We start from the raw sequence: 8035 nt of genomic DNA, 5'->3' as shown, positions 1-8035 counted from the left end.
TTCTCGTGGCGAGTTTAGGATGGTTCGTCACACGAAGATGTTGCATTTGCGCATAAATTAATATACGCTATGGTGCCCAATCCTCTCTCTAACAATCGCTACGTGTAATAAATCATTGTAAAATGATTTATCCAATATAGCCATCAATCAGTTTGAATGAAAGGCTTTGCGTACGGGTAAGGCGCTAAATACGGATGAAAATATATATGTCGTTTGTTTTTCTAACTTATATCAAATGGCACTCTATACAAAAAAAAAATGCAATCACCATCACATCGTATGTATACTTGTGTCGTTTCTTCCCTCGCAAAACAAAAACTTACGCTCCTATGCCAGATATATATATATATATATATATATTTTTTTTTTTCAACAGGTTATTTTTGTGCACACATGTGTGAGCGCGTGGTTACACCCACGGCCTCGACGCGTTAAATTGGCATGAAAAGTGGGCTACACGAGAGAAAGAGGGAGAGGTGAGGAGGTACGATGAGCCGCAAGGCCGAACTTATTAGCTGATTTTTCGAAATCGAAGGATCGCCCGCGCAAGGACGCTCTTTTCCTTTCTCTCTCTCTCTCTCCCCTACGAGAGTCGTCCTGGTGCTGCACGGCAGCAGACCGTTGTACATATATTGAGTTTCGCGCTCTCGTCTCTCTTCCTCTCCGAACTTGTAAGTCGATATTACATACGGAGTCTCTTTTGCGTCTTCATCGTTGTTCTCCTCCTCCTCCTCTTTGGCTCGAGGGACGACAAGGAAAGGGGGCCCTTTTGTCCTTCAATTGCGAGAGACGCGTATATAGCTATACGGGGTATGAAGGAGAGAAGCTTTGTTGTCTGGTGGAGGAGGAGGAGGAGGTTTTGTATACATACGCTACCGGAAGTCGCTCCACTTGCCACCGTGAGTGTGTAAACAGAAGAGTATGGGTGCTCACGCCCCCCTCTTTCCCCTTCTTTGCTTCAGTGTACTCGGCCAGCTTATAATCTCACTTATGAAAGAAAAAAAAAAAAAAATTAATACATCGACTGCAGATGTGCTTTTGAGTGATGAATATATACACTATGGGGGTTGATACATGTATAATTATATGTGCAGTTATAAATTGAGTGTATTTTTTTTTTTTTTTTTACTGTCGGCACACGTGGTGCTGACCGTTCGATACGTCGCTGTTATTATGCTACCAGAAATACGGGAATTATTTTCAATACAATTGCTAGACCACACTCAACTACATATATACACGTTCATACCTCACTGAGGTCAGAACCTAGTACAAAAAAAAAAAAAAAAAAAAAAAAAAAAAAAAAAAAAAAAAAATTACTCATTATACTTACTCGAAGTGTATTACTTCACGGTACAACGTTATACATTATTATCTAAAAATGATCGCAATTAAGTTTTTTTACATTTACAAAAACAATATACGTACGTCAGGCACTGGGTTGAGTTTTCATGCGATTGAACGAATTATAATGTTTCGTTAATCATACACGAGGATACGGATGATAAGTTTGTACTTCTTTTTCTATTTTGCCACCTAAAAGTATTTTCTTCTCTGTCCACTGATCGATGCTTATGAAAAAAAAAAAAAAAAAAAAAAAAAGCATGGAAAGATCGATACCCGTTTGACGATAAGATAGCTGTGGTCAACGGAAAAGGGGAAACAGCAACGAGGGCAAAGTTTATTCTCGGCTCTGGATCAACAGGTTGGCCGGAAAGTCGATGGTGCTCTGGTGTACGTACATATTATATATGTACAGCACATTCGTGGGTTGGGAGGAAACGGGGGTGTGAAAAGCGCGTGTTAACAATTCAATAGCAACGCGAGTCGTGTGCGAGCCACAGGGGATTTATTATGCATCCGTTTGGGTATACTCGTCGACTCGCAAGGACTAAGGAGGAGCGCGCGAGGGCTTTGTCTAAGCTACCCACCGATTCATGTTTTCTTTTTCATAGATACTCAACATAATCAATTAATACGCATATGGATTCGAAGTAAAGTGCGATACCGTAGTAAAAGAGAGATCTTAAACTCCTACAAACGATGAGCCCTCCGGCACATATAAAAGGGAGAGAAAGAAAGAAAAAGTTTACAAATTCACCGGTGCAAGGTTATATTTTGATTAAACTTAATTCTCACGAGATATCGCGATATCGCAATGTATATATACATGTGGGTATATCTGAATGGGTCAAGGCAGCAAGAAACGTCGATTTTCGATAATGGACGAAATGAAAACAATCAATTAGGCCAAAGCGACAAGAGGATAAGGATGTAGAATCTATTGATTGGGTAACCACTTTGTAAATTGGGGGATGGAAACCAAGCTACTTCCAGTAAGATTCCGAGAGACCGTAAGACTCGTGTATGAAAAAAACAAAAAAAACCTACCCCTCGCACGTACACCCATCAGCTTTTCCAACGTCATTGTTACACACATCAGGAGAGGCTGGCACGCGCGTGACGCAACACCTAAGCCACGTGCTGCCGGCTCACCGTAGGGTATAAGTGGGTGTATCCCCGTGTGCGTCCTAGAAACGACATTGACACTGGACGCGCTCTCCTGCCTGGCCCTGATAGAGGCCACGGGCACCGGCGGGGAGGGAGAGACCGATCGAACCCCCCGGTCACTGGCGCAAGCGCCGCTCCGATCACCCCCTTGCTTCACGACCCGCCTATACCAGAGATGAATGAAAACCAGAGCTGGAGGGGGGTGGAGGCGAGCGCGCGCGTGACCGTGAATTCACGGGCAAGGGTGTCGTCTCCTTACTCGACTTTGGAGCCGGGCTCTGGAGATATTTTTAAAATGGACAAGCAACGCGAGCGCGCGCGCGCGTGTGTAGGGTACCGGCGCTGTCGAGCCTTTTTTTAGACCCGAGGCTTGCATCTGCAACGTGTGCGCACAAGGGGTGACACGCCAATGACGATTTTCCTTCGGGTCCTTTTTGTCCGCTCTCTCGATGCGAGGGTCCTTACTTTACATCAACTGGATTAACTTTCATCACAAGTCGATACTATAACGCGCGATGGAACGGGGACTCTTTGGTCATCGGTAGAAATTTTCCGAGCTATTAACGGGGATGGAAACATCTGCTCGTGGAAAACGCCCTGCAATCGTGAATATCGACGTCAATCATTTTAACGTCGCAGTTGGGGCTCCCTCGTGGACGAATCGTGACGATTTCATATACGTACGTTTGAGTATAACTCTTTTTCTTCTCTCGTGGCCTATACACATTTCTAAATCGATTCGTCTCAAAGTTAATGTCTCGCGTAAATTTCTTTCTTAAAAATACCCAGCTAAATTCTTCTGGTGTTGCGTGAAATTGAAGCGATACGTGTTTGTTGGTCATCGTGCGATTAGAAAAAATTTTTATTTATCTAACTTTGTCCGGTCGAGCTGTGGATGTATCATATTCCCCAGAAATCCTATATCGGTAATCCGATGGAGCAGCACAAACGATGAAGCGTATATATGTATGTATAATGTATAACCTTCGGCACGTATATACTCGATAACGCGCTTATTTACTCCGTGAACTGAATAATCGGACCGTCGATTACTTTAATGTCACATACAAGTGATGGCCCGATTTCCATTCGATATGGGCACAATTACGAAAATACGTACGTTACCTTCCCTTTCGAATAACCGTCGGGCTTGTCGAAAATCGTTTAATTCTCGCTTACTCGGTTCATCATATCTGCTCTTTGATTAATTAGGCGTTGATATTTAATGTAGAGACCTCGACACGTGCGGCATATTTGTAACATTGAAGTTTCCCGTGTATCGCGTACAAGATGCAGTTAACGAAATCGGAGCCACGCGCGCAACGATATGCATTTTAACGCGCGAGTTAAAAAAAAAAAAAAAGTTAAGCTAACGATAAAACGCCGATACTGCCTAAATGGGCCGAAAAAATGGTACAACTTTGACCCAAGGCAAGCGACTATACAGCAACGAGATGAAGTTGGGAAAAAAGGACCTTTGTTCGCATTGTCCATCCGAATGATGAAAAAGGCAATAATAACCCTCTCCTATACCAAAAAGCTCGTGGCTGCTGCTTGTTTTTTATTTCCTCTTATTTTTTATTCTTCACTCTTCTTCTCTTCCAACACGTCATGCGTGGGGAGGGGGGGGGGAAGAGAGCAAAGACTGCGCGAGGAGGCCTGCCATCGTCGTCCGCGTTTGTATATAGCCTTGACTTTCATTAACATTCCCCCGATGACTTACGTTTTACGTGTGTGCGCCTCTCTCTCTCTCTCTGTAAATATAAACAGTGGTATGGGACTTGTGCAGCCGGAGCGCAAAGTTTAGAGCGGCTTTATTGTAAAACGGAGGGGTCCAGCGGTCGAAAGGACGGCGACGGCGATCGAGTCAATTAAAACATTGGCCGCGTCCCTACATATACATAATATACATTTATGTTCCGGCTACCGTGCTGTTGGAGGGAAAAATAGAAATCAGGGGTAAATTGAATTGCGCGAGATTGCAAGATGCCATTTGATATACCGGCGTTTGCCACTCGGAGTTTTTACTCATTTGACCCGTCGATGATTTTTGGTATGCATCTACGATGAAAAACATGCGTAGAGCATAAACACCAGAGGGAGACGAGGAGGCTCGCGGGGGTTGTCTGCAACTCGCTCGTTCGGATTGTCCTTCGAGGGGGAAAGAAAAAAAAAAAAAAAAAAAAAAAGGAGACGCAGGTCAACATCTCAGACTCGAGATGTTCTTTTGTGTGATTCACCAGCGCGCACATATTCTCGGAACGTATCGCATAAATTACGCGATAAATTTTTTGGACAACCTCTGCAACTCTCTATTTTATTAGGACGTTCTTCGGGGCTTGCTTTTTTTTTTTTTTCCTTTCGCGCGTATATACGTTCAAACGATCGGCTCATCTCTCCGAGACTCTCGTGGTCTCGCGTCTGTTTGGATTTTAGCTTTTTTTCGTCTTGCGCTTCGTGTGTATTTTTCCTTTTCTCTTTGGTGTCTCGCGCGCCTCCGATGGGTCTGGGCTTGGATTTTAAAAGAGGTAGCAAAAACAAACACTCAAAGTGCTCTTTTGCCACTTTGTCATCGATCGGTTTTTAGTTCCTCGCATATTAAGATGGACACACAGGTACAGAGTCCTCCTCTACGGTGTTGATTTCTTGCAGTTGAGTCTCTCGTCAATGTCCAACTGTCATCATCTCCCTTCCTGTATACTCTCTGCACCCTGTCTACCGGTCCGCATGCAACGTAATATATTACACATAATTTCGCAATGGCACATGACGTTTTTTCACGTTGCGTTCCAATACAGGTGTACTCCTTCGCGTCAAAATATTGGGTTTTTTCAGCTAGAGACGATTTTTGTTACCATTTGGACGATAGTAACTAATACCTGGGTTTGAGCTGATTTATGGAACAACAAAGATACAATTTAAATCTTGATGAAAATCATCACAAATTAGCGTACCTTTTACCGTCGAGTGTTGCCATGCGGGTGGCAGTACCTATCTTAGCCAATAATTATCATTGGGAGAAAATAAGCAGCCCAAAAGTGGTTTTTAGTCACAACAATTCTCAAAGTTTTTAAATAACAGCGTCTTCAAGTGGGTGTAAATCATTTGGCTGTTGTTTTTTCTTTATTTGACATTTGGTATAAAGTTGTTACCGTCATACCGATTTTTCGTGTTCAACAAAATTTGTACCTACGTTTCCTGCGTTGAAAGATAAGTGCCAGTAATTAACGGGTCAATCGATTGAAGAAGACGCCCTGAACTAAAGCAATTATTGAATTTTCGATGAAAAATCAACACTCGACCGATCGCATCGGACATAATGGCATACCGATGGATCAAAGTACATACACAAGTGTGGTGGTGAGCCGAGCGCGATGATTGCATATACACACACGGGGGCAGAAGACGAGACGATAGTGTATTTATACGGCAGTCGCGTGTGAGTCATCGGGAATAATCCAATCTCGCATGGGTACACACACCGACACACATGGCCGGCCGCTGTTGGTGCAGCTAACACTTTGAGCGGGAGAGCTCTCTCGATGACGCTCGAAGCCCGTGCAAGGCCAAGGTCGTAATACGCGCGCCAGCCGGTTATCATCGAATTAATAATACACCCCCTTTTTTCGCGCGCGCTCGTCGACGTCGCTTTTTTTTTTCTTTTCTTTCTCTTTCTTTCCTTTCGTGACGCGACTGCCACATGAAGATCAAACAATGGAAATACCCTCGCGATCGATTGTTTCTTTCTTTTCCGTTTTTTTTTTTTTTTTTTTTTTTTCCCCTCAACTGTCACTTGCGACTACTTTTTGTGTTTTGAATTCGTGTCCAAAGCGGATATGGATGCACGAAGAAACATTAATGGACCATCTCGAAAATCTTACGAATTTTGTGGAAAATATTTTTATTTGACATTTTGGAAAAAATTGTATCGCTATTGTAAAAGTCATCGATGGAAATCCTATTTTTCCGTGCAATACGAATTATTACTTATTCTCATAAAAATGTATTGATAAATCGGTTCTCTGATTTGGTATCGAGTGAAACGTAATCCAAAAACACCAGCAGTAAGTAACTCCAGACCGTGCCGCGTGACACAACAACTCCGTCGTGACTGTGGAACAAGTGAAATCACAAACACAGACCTCAAGGACTGTCGTATAAAATTGTTTTGCAAACACGTTATTTCAATACCGATTGTGCTCGGAATTCGTGCGGCAACAAAAGTATTGAAAAGAGCGCGTAGTTTTTCGAAAATCAACACGGTCGCCCGTACAATTGCGATTCCAAGAAAATCGATGCGTCGTCTTTCGAGTCGATGGATTTCCTATGAATTTCAAATATTGATCAATTTGCTTGGGTATCGATCTAAAAGTGGCAGAAAATGACTTTACTTGCTTCGGGCGATACGAGTATTAATGGTTTGATGATGAAAAAAAAACAAAAAAAAAAAAAAAAAACGATAACAGAAGTAAAAAGAGCTTATCGAGTTGGCTTATTTTCCTTTTGACAATCATAATACAATAAAAGCTTTATCGCTTTTCGTCTTAATGCTTTTCTCCACGAATCATAAGATTATAAAATACGATCCCAAGGCCGCGTGTGTGCACGAATATACATATACATATATATCTTATACCCTCTCACCAATGACTCTATTTTCGGTGAATAAAAAAATGTGTGCACATTGCACGGTAAGTAAAAGAAGGATGGTACTTTAAAATAACTGCACAGATCATTTTTTTTATTTTTTTTCGTGACCATGATTTACTAATCAAAACTAGGTCAATTAGTTACTCATAGTCAATTACTCGAAATCAATGGACTTATCTTCACGACAAGCTTCTGGTATACACTTTTATCTCACCCGAGATTTAATTCAAATCACAGACACGTAATGACAATGAAAAATCTATAGCAGCACCCAAATGGATATTGAATTAGTCTATTTTACACGCGATTGAGGGATTTCCGATGATTAGAGCTGCGATTTGACATTTGGAGCTACGGCGAGAAAGAAACGCTGCATCGCCACAGATCGAGTCACGGATACGGTATGTGTAAAAAAAGCATATACGCACCCCCAACGTACAGTTGGTAACCAAATCAAGGCCACATTACAAGAGAGAGGGAGAAAAATGCGTATAACTGTATACACTAGCGGGTCTGTATACGCTTGTATATATATTATCAAGAGTTGCGTGCCTCGGCTATCGCTTGCAGGGAACTGTTAAAGTCGAACAGAGCCGCGGCCTAATTGTGAAATTTGTGTATACGTACAACTGGCTCAGTCATCGATGTAACTGGTGATCGGATTACGGGCATGATGCGTGCTCCGGGCGATTCGGAGAAAAATTAATACAATATATTATAAGCAATACGAGTCGGGGTAAAACGAGACGATGAAAAATATATACGAGTACCCATCCGGAGAACGAGAGTGAATAATCTTCCTCGAAAGGAGGCGTCGTGGGTTTATCAACCGATTTTTTTTTTTTTTTTTTTTTTCAAGGGCGATAAGATCGGT

Source organism: Copidosoma floridanum, unplaced genomic scaffold (genome assembly GCF_036245765.1).
Source record: "Copidosoma floridanum isolate Cflo_tuat_1 unplaced genomic scaffold, Cflo_Japanese_pri ptg000030l, whole genome shotgun sequence".
NCBI classification, from domain to species: Eukaryota; Metazoa; Arthropoda; class Insecta; order Hymenoptera; family Encyrtidae; genus Copidosoma; species Copidosoma floridanum.
Note: the sequence above shows the minus strand (reverse complement) of the source record.